This window comes from Aquarana catesbeiana, linkage group LG03, assembly GCF_042186555.1.
Source record: "Aquarana catesbeiana isolate 2022-GZ linkage group LG03, ASM4218655v1, whole genome shotgun sequence".
Classification (NCBI taxonomy): Eukaryota; Metazoa; Chordata; class Amphibia; order Anura; family Ranidae; genus Aquarana; species Aquarana catesbeiana.
Window position 1 is genome coordinate 102,696,261 of NC_133326.1, and position 19,994 is coordinate 102,716,254.

A 19,994-nucleotide genomic window follows, 5' to 3' on the forward strand; every position below is an offset into this window, starting at 1 on the left:
GAGCAGTCAACAACAGCTCTTAGTCAAGGCTTCTGATCGGATTCAGCAGGATGGCCTCCCAATCGTTTGATGTAAGAGTCAATAACAGTGCTCACATGATACAGAAACTGCTCTACCTCCTGAGCATTAAAGCTTGCTTGAAGGGCTGATGGGAGGTAGTGTTAAGGGGAAGATAAAACTTTTTTGGCCCCTTTCACACTGGTCGGAGTCTGCCAGCTTAGCAGGGGGTCTATCCACTGATCCCCGCTGACCAAACGGATGACAGGTCTGTGTCCACTCTGCATCAGTGGAGACACAGCTCGCTGTCCTCTGTGGGCTGTTGGATGGAAACGGACTACCTGTCCTTTTCCATCTGACTATCATCTGATCCAATCCCCCAGATGGATGGGCAACAGATTCCCATCCATGTTTTTAGCGGATAGGATCAGATTGGATGACGGCAGGTGTCAACTGACACATGTCCATTGACATCCATGCTCTATAGAGATCAATGGATGGTCCAATTGGGTCCGCCCGAAAAACTGACAGGAGGACCCATTTGGTCCATCAGTGTGAAGTGGGCCTTTTAGTTGTGGATAGAGTAAAGAGGGATTGGAACACCTATCAGGTTTTAATTGCTGCCTGTGCACCCATTAGGGAAATTTACCTCCCTCTTTGTCCTGATGACTGTTTCATCAAAAGTGAAAAAAAGGTAAGGTTTTGAGTGGTCAACAGAATGGTAATAGAGGGGAAATCATCTAGTGGGTACACTAGTTCTGGTAACTACCAGGGACTTTCCTCACTGTGGAGGGATATCCACTCACGTCCTGTTTTGGCTATGGGACAGGAAGTGAAGGAAATCTCCCCAATAGGGCACAGATGGCTAAAAAAACAAAACCTGTCAATAGTTATATTCCTCCCTTTGACCAAAAAAAACCCGGTATATGAGCTGCTCAGGCTTAAGGAGGGGTGCAAGTTCTCAGTGTCCACTGCTATGAGTGCTGTCTTGGGAGGAAATTCATCCCGGCTCCTACTGTCACTGAGTCTCCCTTAAGTCACACATCCCATAAGTCTTGAATGTATGGCAACCTCAGCCTTGGCTCCCACTATGCCAGACCCCCAATGCATTTTGCTCCATCCCTTTGGAGCTTAATCATGGGGATCCCCATGATTAAGATCTGAGGGGTGAAGCGAAATGCAAAATTCTTCTATATCCCTCCCTTACTATATCCAAACTGAAAAAACAAGTTTTGCCTCAAGTTCTGCTTGGCTCAAGAAGGAGGGAAATAACTACTACTAATATTATTAGTGTAGCTTTACCCCCATGCGCTTTGTTTTTATGTTTTATTGAGGGGATTGAACTTGGATGGGGTAAGGGAAGTATGGGATGCCCAATGGAATTGGTAGCCCTTGCTTGAGACAACTATATACAGTTTAGTATATACACTCAATTTCTCCTCCTGCACATTGCTTCCTCTCTGATCTCCAGGCACAGCTAGCACAAAGTGGTTCGGCCTGACACTGGCTCAGCTAGGCCTTAGCAATCGCCCTTTGCAGGCAGGGACAGCGGGCCCCTATAGTGTAGCAAGAAAATAGAAAGTCTCTGGTACTAGCTGTCCTACATACGGACATTAATCCCAGTAACCCATCTTCAGGCCCTGCCAGCCCTCCTGGCCGCAGCTGCCCATCTCCACTGCCCATGACAACAAAGTACACACCGCTGGTTCTGCACCCATCCCAGACTGCATCCTCCCAGTCCTCTCAGGCGTGCTTCCCCAGTCCTCTCAGGTCTGCGCTTGTCACTCACCAGCCCTCCTGGCTGCGATGAGTTCCTCTCCCTGGAGACTTGCCCGGCAGTGGTCTCTCAGTATTCCTGGCTGTCCTCTCCTGCTCCCGTTCAGGACACCCCTTGGGTTGTGTGGGGTTCCTGTCCAGCTCCAAGCCCCCTGGCCCAAGGTCACCCCCCCAGAGCAGGGGGCCCCAACAGCCTAATACTCCATCTTCAGCTCTTCCACCCGAACAACTTCTCCCCAGCTGGGCTGACCCTAGGTATTTAGGGAGGCCTGCCCCCTGCCAATCCAGGTTGGGGATTAGCCAGGGCTCCCTAAAACACCTCAGGCAGCTCCACCTCTCCTCTTCTCCTCTCTTTCCAGATTTTTCTAGAAAGAAGAGGGAGGCCTCAGTAATGCTGCCTGTGAGTCACCAGCTGCTAACCTGAGCCACTCCCAGCCCAGATTAGTTTAAAACAAACAGGTCTGGCTGGCAGCCAGGCCTGCCTAAATTTACTTATCCTACATACTCCTATATCTAGCACCTACCTAACTAAAGGGTGCTACACTCGTTTTACTATATAGATTGTATTAATGTAGTCAGGTGTATTGTGAGGGTGGATCCATTTTAACAGATCAAAAAGGAAGCAAGGAAAAACATTTTTTTTTTTTTAAGAAATGACTTAGATGATTTCACATCAGCATGCAGAGTTGCTTACTGATTTAAAATTTAGTGAAAGGATAAAAAGCTCTTTTAGGTTATCTTCTGCTGTCAGTGTCACATTGACAAGATGTCCCTAAAATTAAGTAAAGAAAAGAGGATGGGTGAATATCTAATTCTACTAATCTGAATTCATTTTACTCTTTCAACAGCTAGCCCTGTCTAAATTTTCCTACTCTATCAGAAAAATCCTCACTCTAGCACCTACCTAACTAGAGGGTGCAACATACAGTTTCGCTGTACTCAGCAAGCATTTAGAATTCAAAGGAGCAAATAATTTATTTACTGCATCGTAAAGTGGTTCTAAAGTAAGAACACTTTTCACTGTCATGCATTCCCTGCATTAAGGTAAAAAATGTTCCAGTATTTGTACTGCCCCCTCACCCCCATTTTTACTTACCTGAGCAATCCCTTGACTCTGCAATGTGTACTTCTGCAGTGGCACTGGTCTCTCTCTCTCTCCTCACAGGACACAGGCAGCAGTGGGAGCTATTGGCTCCTGCTGCTTTCAATCAAATCCTGTGAGGAAGGATCGGGGGTGGGGCCGAGCCGCGCTGTGTGTGTTTATGGATGCACATAGCCCAGCTCTGGAATAAACCCGCACATGTGCCCCCATAGCAAGTAGTTTGCTACGGTGGCACACGCAGAGGAGAAGGCGCATACAGGGCCGGAAGGGAACCACAGAAGAGTAGGTTTGGGGATGCTCTGTGCAATACCGTTACACAGAGCAGGTAAGTGTGACATGCATTTTATTTTAGAACAAAACATATCTTTAGAACACTTAAAACAATGGTAACATTGCACTCGTTTGTATTCTTTTTAAATATTGTATTTATACTATTTATCTACACCGAAAAGCCCCATTATCGCCACACAGCATAACATGGCCACCCACCTAATATTGATAGGTCCCCTTTTTGTTTCCTAGGGCATGGACTCCACTTGACCTATGAAGGTATGCTGTGGTATCAAGCCGTTAGTAACAGGTCACTGCCTCCGTTGGCTTGCCTTCTTCCCATATTACATCCTGGTGCCATCTCTTCCCCAGGTAAGGGATGTACACGCACCCGGCTATCCGCATTATGTAAAAGAATGATTCCTACTCTGAATGGTCTAAGGTTATCAGTGGTGTACCTGAAGGTTCAGTGTTGGGACCCTTGCTTTTTAATATCTTTATAAATGATATAGGGCCCGGGATTAAAAGTACCATTTCAGTCTTTGCAGATGACACCAAGCTATGTGGAATAATGTCCTTACAGGATGTCTCCAATTTATAAGCCAACCTCAATGCACTGTTTAATTGGGCAACTATTGGACAGATGAGGTTTAGTGGTGATAAATGGAAAGTTATGCACTTGGGGGCAAAGAATATGCATGCATAATACATACTAGGGGGAGCACAACTGAGGGAATCCATAGTGGAGAAGGACCTGGGTGTTTTGGTAGATCATAAGCTTAGTAATAGCATGCAATGCCAAGCTGCAGTTTCCAAAGCGAGCAAAGTTATTTCTTGTAAGAGAGGTATGGATTCCAGAGAGAGATATACTTTTGCCCCTGTACAAATCATTAGTAAGACCTCATCTGGAATATGCAGTTCAGTTTTGGGCACCAGTTCACAAAAAGGATATCAGGGAACTGGAGAAAGTGCAGAGAAGGGCAACCAAACTGATAAGAGGAATGGAGGAGCTCAGCTATGAGGAAAGATTAGAGGAACTGAATTTACAGTATTCTCTCTTGAGGAGAGGAGACTAAGGGGGGATATGATCAACATGTATAAATACATAAGTGGTCCATATAGTGAACTTGGTGGTGAGTTATTAACTTTAAGGTCATGACAAAGGATAAGGGGGCATGCTTTACGTCTAGAGGAAAAGAGATTTAATCTCCAAATTTGATGGTTTCAAGGGTTTGAATACTTAGGACCATGTGATATTTCAGTTTTTCTTTTTTAATAAATCTGCAAAAATGTCAACAATTCTGTGTTTTTCTGTCAATATGGGGTGCTGTGTGTACATTAATGAGGAAAAAAATGAACTTAAATGATTTTAGCAAATGGCTGCAATGTAACAAAGAGTGAAAAATGTAAGGGGGTCTGAATACCAGGAGGCAGGTGAGTGTGTGCCTGATAGTTATACTGTTGCATTTTTCTGGTAGATGTCCGACAAGGGTGACCACATTTTCAAACTGCCATTCAGGAACACCCCCCCCCCCCAATTTTTGGGGCAGGGGCATATCATGAAATCAGTGGGCCTGTGTGCAAGATCAAAAGTGGGACCTAGGCATCGAGAAGAACAACAATGTGGCGCGTTGTGGCGAAAAGTGGGCATGGTTTAAACTGCGTTAATATTGTGGCGTGGCTTAAAGGGGATGTTATTAAATGGAGTCTGAGATTACTTATATAGTGCAGAATGCGGTAATGTTAAAGAGGGAATGCAGAGTGTATGGTGGTGGGTAGTATGTACAGGAGAGGAGTGCAGATTGTATGGCGACTGCCTCTGCCACTTCTGCTTTCTCATGCCATCGCCGGACCCTCTGCCTGCCACTTGAACAGTTGCAGCAGTCGGGCACATCTGTTCCTAGCTGACAGCGGGCAGGCTGACAAAGCGGGTGGGCGGGCTGACAACACAGCGGGGCAGGTGGGCTGACACAGCAGGCACCAGGTGGGCTGACACTGGAGAGTGAAGATCACACCAGACCCTGCTAAATACCATTGGGCACTGGAGGAGGTTGGGGTGCCGACTGCCGAGGTGGGTGCAGAGAGTAGTGCAGCACTAGACGCGGGATTCACTCCCGTCCTGTCTGATAGTCTGTGACATCACTGGCCACTAGACGGCATGCAGGGCTGGCCCTAGCAACCAGTTCCAGAAATGTATTTAGTAGGGTGGCTACACTGGCTGTGTTCTCTATTTCATTCAGGGACACTGTATTGTCCCGGAATGAAGGTGCCTGGGACATACATGCTAATTGCGGGACAGCCCCGGGCAAACTGGGACATGTGGGCACCATATGTCAGACTGATTTCACGTGAAGCCTGTGCCCAGAATCTGATCAGATCATTGTAAGACAGAAGCTGGGCTCAGGCTGCAGAAACAGAGCACCACTCTGTCTGCTTCATCTGTACAGGACTCTGCAGCAGGAGATGAGAACAGTGAGTGTGCTGAGAACGGGGGTAAATGTTCTGTATTGTCTGAATCTGAGTTGCACTGTTTATGCATTCTCTCGTGAGCACCCTGCGCATCCCCCCCTTCTCATCCTGAGGTCTCTCTGTGCACCCCCCATCCCATCCCATCCTGAGGTCTTTCTGTTTACCCTCCATTCAGCAGTCTTTCTGGGGTGAATAAACTCTCCCCTCTCTCTCTCTTACTTCCACGTGCAGTAGTGATCCATCCTTTCTGTCTTCCTGGTGCAGTAGTGATCCATCCTTTCTGTCTTCTATGTTCAGTAGTGATCCATCCTCCCTGTCTTCCATGTACCATAGTGAGCCTTTCTTTCTGCCTTCCATGTACCATAGTGATCCCTCCTTCCTTTCTTCCATTTACCATAGTGGTTATTCCCTCTCTCAAATCTCTCTCCCTAGGGGATGGTTCACACTGGAACACAATGCAGGAAAGGGGCGTTTTCGTGTGCATTTCGCACACTGCATGCAACCATGCTGACCTTTTGAGATGCATGCAGGTGCCATTAGTTGTTAATAGCAGCATGTTTGTGGCCACCAAAGCACATGGTACTGCATTATTATGCAGTTTGTTGTGGTACAATTTGAAGCAGTGTTTCACAGAGCGTCCCCATTCACTTGAATGGGTTGTGGTCAGTGGGCAGTAGTACCCGCCAATGTATCAGGGGATATAACTCCTATGCATATGTACACCCCCGGCTGCTGTCTCTGCAGCTAAAGGGGGAGCACTTGGGGAGAGGGTAAAACCTTGTGAATGAGCCCTAAGTATTATATTGCATTTTTCTGACATTTAAAAAAAGATTTCCTTCTGATGATCATTTTTCTAGCAAGGCTGCACTGTATACAGCAACTAGGCTCAGCTTCTGTTTAATCACCCCTCTCTAAGTCACTCCCATTGTAAGGCGCAACTTGACCATGACCATTATTTGTTACTATGTGCTACACGTACTGCAGTACTTATTTTTTGGCTCCATCCCAGGGTTCCTCGGCTCCATCCCAGGGTTCCTTAGCTCCTTCATAATCCTCTATAAGATCTCTGTCTGTCTAATTTCAATGTATACAAAAACAGGTGTATTGGAAGTAATCAAAGCATATTTTATAGGTATGAGGAAGCCCGGGTTTTGTTTTACCACGGCCATGAAGCCCCTCCCACTATCATGTTTGACCACACCCACTTTTTGAACGCGGAACGCATAGCACGCCACTGGTCACTATCTCGCTGAAATGTCCCTCATTCTCAAGTTCAGAAAGTTGGGAGGTATGCATTCAGCACACAAAAGCGTGCATCTCTTTAGCAGGTGTATGATGCATGGTCATGAGGATATATTTGGTCAATGACATCACCTGGATCCTCAGCTGTTTACATTCTAGCAGCCAGAGATTTGGGTAGATGAACTGACAAAATATGGCCCGAATCTCATCCCTAATGCAGGCCAGACTTTTTATGTTCCATCACTTCTACAGTATGTAGCAATACACATGGTGTGTAGAGTAATGCTAATGTTTTCACTTGAATAAAAATCTGATGGTTTTCACATGACAGAAAATTGCTTAAAAGCGAACGTAATGCAGTGTGGCCTTTTGAAAACATAACTTGACAGTTTCCACATTCTGTTTACCCTATGTGCTGTGATAAGCATTTAAACCTAGGCTGGAACTGATAAATCATTGTTTAGCAGTGACTAAAAGGGCCAGTAAATGGTATGAAATTGAAGCAGTGCACAAGCGGTTATTTGATAATGAATGAAATTGTTTGAAAATACCGTTAAAATGTCAAGTTCTTACATGCAGGCCATTAGTCAGAAGAGAATGCAAACACAGAAACAGCGCTGACATCATAAATATACTGCTACAAATGCATTTATTTGAACAGAGCAGATTGCACACACTGAGCAAAGCCTTATAAATTGATACCTGAAATAATTTAAATCTGGGCATGTAATTGCATTGGTTTAACTTATTTAACTCTCTTTACAATATCATTTATAGAAGGAGATGAAAGTAAAGATAAAAATGATGATAAATACATGAAATAGCAAGGGAGTAGGAATTGTTTTTAATGTAATTATACTGTCATATAAAATTATTATTCAAATATAATAACAAGACAGCTAGTATACATTAAAATTCTATTACCATGGACACACGTATATATTACAATAGCAGTGTACTCATCAGTCCAATTTACATTGAATCCTTAAACTTTATTTTTTTTTGCAGATTCAAAGGCATTAAAGGTGAACTCTATGTAAAGATTAAGAGCCACCCTTTAATACAGTTAAGCATATGTCTCTTATTCTGAAATCTGTCAGAGAAAGTCTAGTGAGAGCAGCGCGCTCTACGGGGAGAGCCCAATTCAATTGCTAGATCCACTCACAGGTGCCCAAACCAGTGTGTCCATTCACACCAGAATAGGATATTCAGAAAGATGGAGCTGGCAACACTGTAATCCGTATAAGTATTTATTAGCTACATAAGAGTGAAAATAAAACAAAGAACTGATGCATTTCGGCGAGAGCCTTAGTTGTAATACGTCTTCTTCTTTGTTTTATTTTCAGGTGCATTTGACCTCCTCCTAAGCTGCATTAGGCTGTTTTGAGCTGCTTTTACATTCTCATTGTCTTGTATGGGGAGAAAAGTAGCTCTGACCTGAACTAAAGCTTGTTGAAACATTTTGATACATCAAATATCTCATTACATTATCTACCCAATCTATCTTAGGTTTCATGTACACTAGCACACACTGACAGCTCCTATACTTGAGTTTAGGAGCTTTTGGTGTTTTTTTTGCTAAAGCTCCTAAACTCAACTCCAGAAAAACTTATGTGTCAATGTAAACATAGACTTTTAGCAATGGCCATGGGAAAATGCAAAACGTTGCAAAATCGCAGTCCGGTTTTGCCACATTTTGCGTTTTCCCATGGCTGATGGGCAAAACATTCCTATCCTGACCGCGATTCTTCCACGTTCAGGAGAGGGAGGTTGAAGCTCACCTAAACATGGTAAATGTGTTTTCCTGTGACTGGGGTAAATGTAGGCCAGTGTACACGAAGCCTTACTCTGCACAACCCGATTGTAAGAAAATGGTAAGCCAGCACTGAACCCTAATTAGGCAATAGAGATAGGCTTGATGTTCAAGTCGAATGCAGACCCCGACAACCACCGGCCAGGGTTGTCAGGAAGAAGCTCTGGTCCCCATCAACATGGGGACAAGGTGCATTGGGGTGGGGGGGGCGCAAAGCACCCCCCCATGTTGAGGGCATGTAGCCTGGTATGGTTTTCCTGACCTACCAGGCTGCATGCTCGGATAAGGGTCCGGTATGGATTACATTTTGGCGTTCAGCTCCCCTTAAAATCCATACCAGATCTGAAGGTGGGGGGACCCCACGCTGTTGTGGCGCTGTAGATGCGCCACTTTACAGGCAGGCTAAGAGGAACCCCCAGGCATGATATTTAATTTTTATTGTTTAACTTTAAAGTGGTTGTACACCCTGTACAACCACTTGTACCTACAGGTAAGCCTATATTAAGGCTTACCTGTAGGTGCTGCAAATATCTCCTAAACCTCCACGGTTTAGGAGATATTTACAATAAAGCCACGCACCGATGTCTACAACACATGTGCACTTTAGAAAGGGCAGATCATGCTGTTTCTAAAGGGGATCATGCCGTGACTGACGTCTCCTGCGCGCATGCGTGGGAGTGATGTCACGTGTCTTCGGCCAGTCACAGAGCCGGAGTTCGCGGCATCGGAAGGAAGAGGGGTGAAGATGGATGCTCGTTGCTAGTGGAGACAGTGGTGACATCGCAGGCTTCGGTTTCAGGTAAGTGACACATAATGGGCTACTATGCGATGCATAGTAGCCCATCATGCTTTACATTTGCAGGGAAATAAAGAGGAAGTAAAACCCAGAGCAGTTTTTTTCTTTCTCTGTAAGCATTAAGCTATGTGTGGCATTCCAAGTAAACTTGGTTACATACTGTATTTTTTTTTTGCATTTTGTCATAAAAGTTAAATTTTAAGCCTAAGTAGGTAGGGTCTGTGATGATTGGTACACATCACCTCCATTTAGATTTACATTAGATTTAATGTATTTCAATAAACTGTTACTTTTAGCTATACTGCGTGTTCCTTTTATGTGTAACTACTTGGGCATAAGATTTCTTTAGTCTCAGAATTTTTTGTATAGTCGTTTTATAGTTACAACGACTGCACTGGACTTCCTATTGGTGAGTCAGTGAGCTTTGTATTAATTACAAGGGAATTAATAATAAGGGAATTACCCTCTTTTTTGTCTTCTGTAAATCTCTCTGGTATTTTTAATAGGTATGAAGATGAAAAAGATTCTGGCTGGTTGTTTGCAAACAGAAGTTTGTTTACCAGAAATGTAAACAGCATTTTTTCTTTGTAAATGTCAGTTTCTCCCTAGTAGGTTGTATACATCGTACTGATATGCCACTTCATGGGCAGATTCTGGGCCCCCCCCCCCAGGTATGTTACAGTTATGTTATTTAAAGTAATTTTGCATTTTTAACATTGCCCTTCAAGCATTTAAAATCGCTGCTCTCCACCAAAGGGGTGCCCAGCCCCATGCTCTTTATTTGACAGCCCCTTGCCTATTAGCCTAAAAATGAATTTTTTTTTTAAACATTCGACTTCCATTGACTTCAGTGGGATTCAGCTAACATACTTTAATAATTTTCTCTAAACCCGCCTCAAACCTAACCCAGGTATGTTCGACTCATCCCTAGTAATGATATAATGTTATATGTTATGTTCATGTCCTACAAGGTAACAATATCCACTACAAGCTAAAGCGTAAACAGACAAAAGATGAACTTCACTTAATCTGACTGATAGAAGAATTGATTTGCCTTGTTTTTTGGGTGATTGATATTTGATAATCTAAAAATAGGTTGGTGCCAAGGATGACTAGCAATGCTCTACCTATCTCTCTTAGACCTTTCAATTTATTCAAATGATCATGTTTATAGTAATCTTTTTTCATACAATAATTTTCAGCGGTAGCATCATGCCTACATGTATGACAGTATTCTGATGTCTGTAAGGTTAGCAAAATGCCAGAATCCAATTGTCCGTTGGTCTTTCATTTTGCTGAGATTTTTTTTATTAATCAGACATGTGTATGCAGCATTTTTCTTTAGCACAAGCTACAAAGCACACCACAGAAAGACAGGTCTACTTCAGTTGAGCTTTAGCGCAATCGCGGCCAAGCCCCCAAATGTTTTGCTTGGTGTCTAATAAAGGTTCTTGAGGTAAAAGCAAAAGAAGCTGAGACTTCTGTAGTGCATCAATACTTTTACTAAACAGAAAAGCCACACATACAACTACACAAAACACAATTCCTAGCTTACAAAATATGCGTACAACATATACAGATAAAGACAGCCAATATGCATGTAAAACTTATGTAGGGAGATTTGTTTCATCCCTGTGTATCATCTGAGGCTGTTCACTTCACTGGGTATATGTGAGGGTTTACATCCACTTTAAGGGGTTGGATTTAAGTAAAGCAGAGAAGAGGACAGTGTCCACAGTGGGTTGGTACTTTCTTTGTTCTCTCTATACTGAATCACAGAGAAGGGAGAAGGCAGAGGCAGAATTAAAGTCATTAAAAGACCCCCTAGCAGTTGCTTCAGAGTGTGCACGATCAACTGAACGGGCTGATGATTTGCAAGAGCGGTGTGCAGCCCCCATGACCAAATCAATTAATGCCTTAAGGAAAAGGAAGGTCTGTAAACCTGTTAGTAAAGCCAGGGTACGGGCCATTGTCACATCCCAAAACTGGGATTGTGAGGACGTGCTCTCCTCAAATGATAGTGAGGATGAAGAGGTAGAGGGGTTGATGTACTAAAGGCAAATCCACATTGCACTACAAGTGCACTTGGAAGTGCAGTCACTGAGGGGGAGATCTGAAATGAGGGGAAGCTCTGCTGATTTTATCATCCAATCATGTACAAGTAAAAATACTGTTTTTTCTTTTCCTTGCATGTCCCCCTCGGATCTACAGTAGCTGCACTTCCAAGTGCACTTGCAGTGCACTTGTAGTGCAAAGTGGATTTATCTTTAGTAAATAAACCCCAGAGTTTGATGTTTCTGATAATGATCGGTTAGTGGGAAAGAAAAAGTGTGCCACAGCTCTCATTACTAAGCATAGGAAAAGGCAACATGATAGAGAGGATATAGCAGATGGGGAGGTGCATTATCGCAACCCCAGAGATGTTGAATTTGAAGAAGTAAGGGAGTTTACACAAACTAAACTCCATGAACTGGCAAAACAATACAAACGGAGGTCCAGGGAACCCCTTTTGAGTTGGCTCCCACGTTTGTGAGATGAAGGGGCAGACAGTGTTATTTTGTCAGGCAGGGAAGCAGTGGCTATGGGAGTGTTAACCCATGATCCACAATTGCGTCAGGCCATGCGAAAAGCTCAAGAGTTTGGTGTGAATTTTTCGCTGTTAGACCTCATGAGAGATGGGATAGTCCGAGTATACACTAGTCCTAGTGACCTGGAAAATACCTACTCCTGGAGATCCAGGAGGGTATTTCCAGGTTACGTGATATGGGTTATGCAACCGGATTAAACACGTTTCCAGAATGGATGTGTCCAGATATGGAACCCTTTACGTCTGATCTGTGCTCTAAGCTGATGGAAATCTGCACCATTTAATCTCAGGGCTCCTTTATTGTCCTTACTGGGAGGCCTGGGATTAAACCGTGAGATTCATGAAGCCACAACCCTCTTAAGCCAGTTGGGGAAGCTAGGGGAGACTAAAACAAAACCTGCTAGGGCAGTAGATAAGGTCAAGGCCAGACAGGAAAAAAAACGAGCAGAAAAGACAGAGAAGAAAGAGAATATGATAAAGAATCATGCGTGAAGAGAAAGGCAGGCTAGTTATCGCTAGGAAATAAATGTGGGTGGACCTATTAAAGGCAAGAGTACCTAAAGATGAGATAGATGGTGTCAGGGATACCACATACAGGCATCCAGCAAGGGTGATCAGATCAGTTGGCTACATCTTAACCACTTAAGGACCAGCCTCGTTTTGGATTTTAGGTGTTTACATGTTTAAAACAGGTTTTTTTGCTAGAAAATTACTTAGAACCCCCAAACATTATATATGGTTTTTCTTCTAACACCCTAGAGATTAAAATGGCTTTTTTGAATAAAAAATAAGACAACGGTAAAGTTAGCCCAATTTTTTTTATATTGTGAAATATAATGTTACGCCAAGTAAATTGATACCCAACATGTCACGCTTCAAAACTGCGCCCGCTCGTGGAATGGCGTCAAACTTTTATCCTCAAAAATCTTCATAGGGCGACGTTTAAAAATTCTACAGGTTGCATATTTTTGCTGTACAGAGGAGGTCTAGGGCTAGAATTATTGCTCTCGCTCTACCGGCGATACCTCACATGTGTGGTTTGACCACCTTTTTCATATGCGGGCGCTACTCGCGTATGTGTTCGCTTCTGTGCGCGAGCTCGTCGGGACGGGGGGTTTTCAAAAAAAATTTTTTTTAATTTTTATTATTTATTTTACATTATTTTATTTATTTTTACACTTTAAAAAAAAAAAAAAAAAAAAACAAATTGTGTCACTTTTATTCCTATTACAAGGAATGTAAACATCCCTTGTAATAGAAAAAAGCATGACAGGACCTCTTAAATACGAGATCTGGGGTCAAAAAGACCTCAGATCTCATATTTACACTAAAATGCAGTAAAAAAAAAAAAAAAAGTCATTTAAAAAAATGACATTTGAAAAAATGTGCCTTTAGGAGGCGTGGACGGAAGTGACGTTTTGACGTCGCTTCCGCCCAGCAGTGTCATGGAGACGAGTGGGCGCCATCATAGCCTCACTTGTCTCCAGACACAGGACGGAGATGGATGCAATCGCCTCTGCCGCTACCGACGGCTCCGGAAAGTGGCGGAGGGCACTGGATCGCGGCGGGAGGCCCTCTCCCACCACCGATAAAAGTGATCTTGCGGCGAATCCGCTGCAGGGACCACTTTTATGTTAAAGCCGGCCGCCGCACGAAAACGGGGATACCGGGGTTATGGCAGCTAGCTGCTGCCATAACAACGATATACCCCTTCAAGTTTGGACGTACATCGTCATGCGGTGGTCGGCAAGTGGTTAAGGAATAAGGACCCAGATGAATAAGTGAAAGTATGTTTATTAAGACAGAGACACACTTCCAATACCAACACCAGTAGATCATAAACAAGTAAGCAAAAGTAAACATAACAGTGCAAAACCCTAAATAATAACCTAACTATATACAAATGGAGGGAGCACACATGAACAAGACAGGACAGGGACAGGAGACAGGGGGAGCAGGAAGCCAGGTACTAGGAGCAGGAATCAGGATCAGGAATAGATCAAACTCAGGCAGGGACATGGCTTGCAGGAAAATACTTAAGCACTGAACCTCAGTGAAGGGCGGGCTTATATACACCCAGCAGTCCACATCAGGTGCCGTCTAATTCCCTGTATAGTCCATCTGCTGGGAGACACCTGCTGGTGGCCACTAGAACTACACCCTTTGGTTCCAAGAACAACAGTGCCACCAGCAGGTGACCCAAGTAATGACACAGGTCCTGACAGATGGGATTTTACTGCAGAAATGCTGAAGTGGTGGAAACATCTAGTAGGGAAAACTGTCAGGGTTAGGAACACTACTTCTAGTGAAGATAACATCAGCCTGGACTTGGAGAAAACAGAACAGACCCCTCCTGTTAGCCTCAAACCAATTTCCAAAACTGCACATGAACCCAAATCCCAATCCCTTTATCCTGGGGAGGAGTTAGAGAGACTCAGAAAAGGGGATTTAGAGGTTCCTTATCCTTTGTGACGGGAAGGTGGGTCTCCTGTAATAGTAGTGACAGCAGGAGACCGATGCCCATATGCATCTATCACTGTATGGTGGGGGAAGTCATCTTCTCCTACCCATGTGATGACTTTAGTTGATACTGGAGCTGGTGTTACACTTTTGCAAGGAAATCATTCCCATCACAAAGGAGAAGTGATTTATGTAGAAGGTTTGGGAGGCCAAACTACAATAGCAGTTAGGACACGGGTGAAACTGGCTATTGGTAAGGGACCAGGATTTTGAACAAATGTTTTGGTATCAGAGTTACCCAAAAATATTCTTGGGATGGATGTACTTCAAGGTCAGTCTATTCAGAGTGAACAGGGTATATTCACATTGGGGTATCCTGATAAAGCATATATGGTTAGGGTGGTGAAGGCTGTGGTCAGAGGTCATGCAAAATGGACCCCTGTCTACATTCCTCCACCAGAGCAGCCAGTCAATCTCAAGCAGTACAGACTTCCTGGAGGCCCCAATGAAATTGGGGAGACTATTCAAGAACTGTTGAGAGTAGTGATCTTTAGACCTGCTGTAAGTCCTTTCTCATCTCCGGTGTTCCCAGTAAAGAAACCTGATGGGACATATAGAATGACTGTGGATTACACAGGTCTAAACAAAGTGGCGCCTCCATTGAAGTCAGCTGTACCAGATATGATCTCAATTATTGAGAAAATTGCTAAAGAGGCAAGAGAATATCATGCTGTGATAGACCTGGCTAATGCTTTCTTTTTGAGTTTGATAGACCCAGAGTGTCAAAACCATTTTTCATTTTTCCATTTTTTCCTTTCCCCATTCTCCAACGATATGTCATGGACTAATTGCCCCTGATTTAAGTACCCTGAATTTGAAAGTCGCTGTCATGGTTATGCAGTAATATTTGTCTGTCAGCTTACCTCTCCTCCATGTGTTCACCTTTAGAGGCCAGCCACTCTCACCTGACTGCTTATATAATCTTCCCTCAGCATAGCTCCACCTAAGCCTCTAATTAGGAACACTATATTAACCTGTGCATTGCAAGCCAACCTTGCTGATCAACCATGTGTTTAGCTTTTGTGTGCAACTTGCTGTGTCTCCTACGTCTGATTCCAGTTACCAATCTTGGCCTGTTCTCGACTATCCCTGTCTGCTTGTGACGCTGACCTTTGGCTTATTCCTTTACTATCCTTGTTGTTCCAGCCTGCTGCTTCCTTCCTCTTTCTCCTGTAAGTTTACCGTGAGTGGCACTGTTGAAGGTGACGCGATCAACGTCACATGACACGCACCATGTTTTGGAGTGGCATTCTCGCTATGCGTCCGCCTCCCGGCAGTGACGTCAGATGCTGCCGGGATGGGAGGACTATTAGAATGGGGCGATTTGCTGTGATCCTCTGTCAGAGGCCACCGCAGAGAGGGAGAGTGAACATCTCTCCAATCACTCTTTGGTAAGAGCGCTCTTTTTTGCTGTACAGTGAGCAGCCCTAGTTGACCCCATACTGATTTAGGTAGTTTTTTGTTTGTTCCATCACTACAGATTCTGCTCCCTGTGAGGGTACATCTCGAACCCAGTATCAATAAACATCAAGCCAATGCAGCTTTGCATGTATTTTTTCATGCCCAAGCGGGATATTTTTTTTTGTGTCTAATCCTTTGCCGGTTTCATTTTCAAACCCAATTGGATAGCTATTGATTCCACTTCCATTGTTCTTTTACCAGGTAAAAACAGCTTCATCACTTTATTGGCACCCAGCCAGAAGAAATTCCTGTACTGCAGTCATCCTCCATTTAAGAAGGTCCACCCTTTGAGTCTCAGTCAGAAGACATGAAAGAGTCAGCATGGCTCACCGATGGTTCAGCCATAGTCACCTCGTCTGGGTGCCAATGGACAGCAGCAGCCTACAACCCTATTACAGACACAGTCCTGCAGGAGACCGGAATTGGATGATCCAGTCAGTATGCAGATTTGAAAGCTGTAGTGATGACTCTTCAGGAGGATCTTTCTTCCCATGTCACTATCTACACTGACAGCTGGGCAGTCTTTAACCACTTAAGGACCAGCCTCGTTTTGGATTTTAGGTGTTTACATGTTTAAAACTGTTTTTTTTGCTAGAAAATTACTTAGAACCCCCAAACATTATATATTGTTTTTTTTCTAACACCCTAGAAAATAAAATGGCGGTCATTGCAATACTTTTTTTTGCACCGTATTTGCGCAGCGGTCTTATAAGCGCACTTTTTTTGGAAAAAATTCACTTTTTTGAATAAAAAAATAAGACAACAGTAAAGTTAGCCCAATTTTTTTTAATATTGTGAAATATAATGTCACGCCAAGTAAATTGATACCCAACATGTCACGCTTCAAAATTGCGCCCGCTCGTGGAATAGCGTCAAACTTTTACCCTTAAAAATCTCCATAGGCGACGTTTAAAAAATTCTACAGGTTGCATGTTTTGCGTTAAAGAGGAGGTTTAGGGCTAGAATTATTGCTCTCGCTCTACCGGTCGCGGCGATACCTCACATGTGTGGTTTGACCACCGTTTTCATATGCTGGCGCTACTCATGTATGCATTCGCTTCTGCGCGTGAGCTCGTCGGGACAGGGCGCTTTAAACATTTTTTTTTTTATTATTATTATTTATTTTACTTTATTTTATTTATTTTTTCACTGTTTAAAAAAAAAAAAAATTTGGATCACTTTTATTCCTATTACAAGGAATGTAAACATCCCTTGTAATAGAAAAAAGCATGACAGGTCCTCTTAAATATGAGATCTGGGGTCAAAAAGTCCTCAGATCTCATATTTAGACTAAAATGCAAAAAAAAAAAAAAAAAAAAAGTCGTTTAAAAAAATGACACAAAAAAAATTGTGCCTTTAAGAGAAGTGGGCGGAGCCGACGTAATGACGTCGCTCCAGCCGTCCTATGGTATAGAGACGGGTGGGCGCCATCTTGGCCTCACTCGTCTCTATACCCAGGCACAGAAAGGACCCGATCGTCTCCGCCGCTACCGACGGCTCCGGTAAGCGGAGGGCGTGGGAGAGCGGCGGGAGGGGGGGGTGGCACCTCTCCCGCCGCCGATAATGGTGATCTCGCGGCGAACCCACTGCAGAGACCACAATTATCGTGTACAGAAACGCCGGCCCTAAAGATGGATACCTCGGTTGTGGCAGCAGCTGCTGCCGTTACCGAGATATCCATCTTTAAAGTAATGACGTATATATATTAAAGGACTGACAACTTGGATGCCAACGTGGAAGTCAAATGAATGGATGATTCATTGAAATGTGGTGTGGGGAGGCAAGGAAGTCTGTAACTACATAGTTACATAGTAGGTGAGGTTGAAAAAAGACACAAGTCCATCAAGTCCAACCTATGTGTGTGATTATATGTCAGTATTACATTGTATATCCCTGTATGTTGCGGTCGTTCTGCTTATCTAATAGTTTCTTGAAACTATCAATGCCCCCCACCTGAGACCACCGCCCGTGGAAGGGAATTCCACATCCTTGCCACTCTAATAGGGCGTACACACGGTCGGACTTTGTTCGGACATTCCGACAACAAAATCCTAGGATTTGGCTCAAACTTTTTTTGTCTACACACGGTCGCACAAAGTTGTCGGAATTTCCGATCGCCAACCACGCGGTCACGTACACCACGTACGACGAGACTAGAAAAGGCCGGTTCAGAACCAAGCGCGGCACCCTTTGGGCTCCTTTTGCTAATCTCGTGTTAGTAAAAGTTTGGTGAGAGACGATTCACGCTTTTTCAGACTTGTGGCTTTCAGATCGTTTTCTGCCGTTCAGTTTGTGCTTGTGGGTTTGTATCTGCTCTTCAGTGCGTGCAGTCAGTTCGTATCGGAGTTTTCTGTGCGATCTTGCCCGCTCCTTGCTGTTTTTCAGGTCGCTCTTCACAGGCTTTGCTGTTCTTCAGTGCGTTCTGTTACTTCTTTCTGAGCAGCCGACCGTTTTCTAGCCATGTTTTGTATGCGTACTCCTCATAGAGTTCGTGCTGTGCGTGGGCTTGGTGTTGGGGTCCTGACCTTGACACAAGTCCAGTCCATGAACAGGGTGGGGAGGAGTTCATGGACCAAGAATTGGTTGCTTCAGCGTGACCAGTTCTCTCATATGCCTTTGCTCCGTGAGATCCGTGAGAATAATCCTGATGATTTCAGGAACTTTCTCAGGATGACGGACCCTGTGTTTCACCGTCTGTTGGCTTCACTGACCCCCTATATCAGCAGGCAGGATACCTGCATGAGGCAAGCCATCACTCCGGAGCAGAGGTTGGTCACTACCCTGCGGTATTTGGCCACAGGGAGAAGCCTGCAGGATCTCAAGTTCTCGACAGGCATCTCCCCCCAGGCTCTGGGGATCATTACCCATTATTTAGGCATTCATCTCCCAATGAAGTGAAGAGGGTTACCTGTCCAAGATTTCCACACACCCCCTAAAATGTTAGAAATGGCCCATGAGAGGGGGGGAGGGGGAATATGATAGGTGTACCTTATACTTTGGCCTTGTTAAATTCCCCTTACTAAATGCTATCTGGAGGTTGCCCCATAATGTTTGTGTCTAATCTGCTTGCCATGTTTCTGTAAAAAATTGTAATGTTTATTGTTTTTTCCTCAACAGTTTCCTTCCACGCCACAGGAATGGCAGACTGTGGCCTCCCACTTTGCTCAGCGGTGGGACTTTCCTAACTGCGGAGGGGCAATTGATGGGAAACACGTCCACATCGTCCCACCACCCAACTCGGGGTCGTACTATTATAATTACAAGGGGTTCAATAGTATAGTGATGTTGGCGGTGGTGTCGGCTAATTACGACTTCTTGTATGTGGACGTGGGGAAGAATGGCCGGATGTCCGATGGTGGAGTCATCGCCCAGACGGAGTTCTACAGGCGTCTCCAGAATGGCAGCTTGGACTTGCCAGCTCCAGAGGACAATGTTGAAGGACTCCCATTTGTGTTCGTTGCTGATGAAGCGTTTGCGCTGGGGGACCACCTGATGCGTCCATTCCCAATGAGGACCCTCACCCCAGAACAGAGGGTTTTTAATTACCGGCTGGCCAGAGCCCGAAGAGTGGTGGAGAACACATTTGGAATCATGGCCAGCCGGTTCCGCCTATTTATGACACCCATCCATATGGCGGAGTATAAACTGAACCATATTATACTTGCGTGCTGTGTTCTCCATAACTTTTTAAGGAAACATTCGGCCAACTATGCTGGCTCAGTTGGGCCTGAGGCCGGAATCATACATCAAACCACACTGACGGCGCTTGAAAGTGGCCGTCCTGGCTTGCCCTCCCTGAGTGCTCGTGATGTACGGTTACGCTACCTGGAGTTATTTGCGGGTAGGGGGGCTATCAATATGCCAGCAAATATGTGAAGCCTTTTTATAATAAAAAACAAAAAGAAAGTCTTTGTGGACATTTACTGCTTGTGTTTGTTTTAGCTGACCCTGACAGAAATGT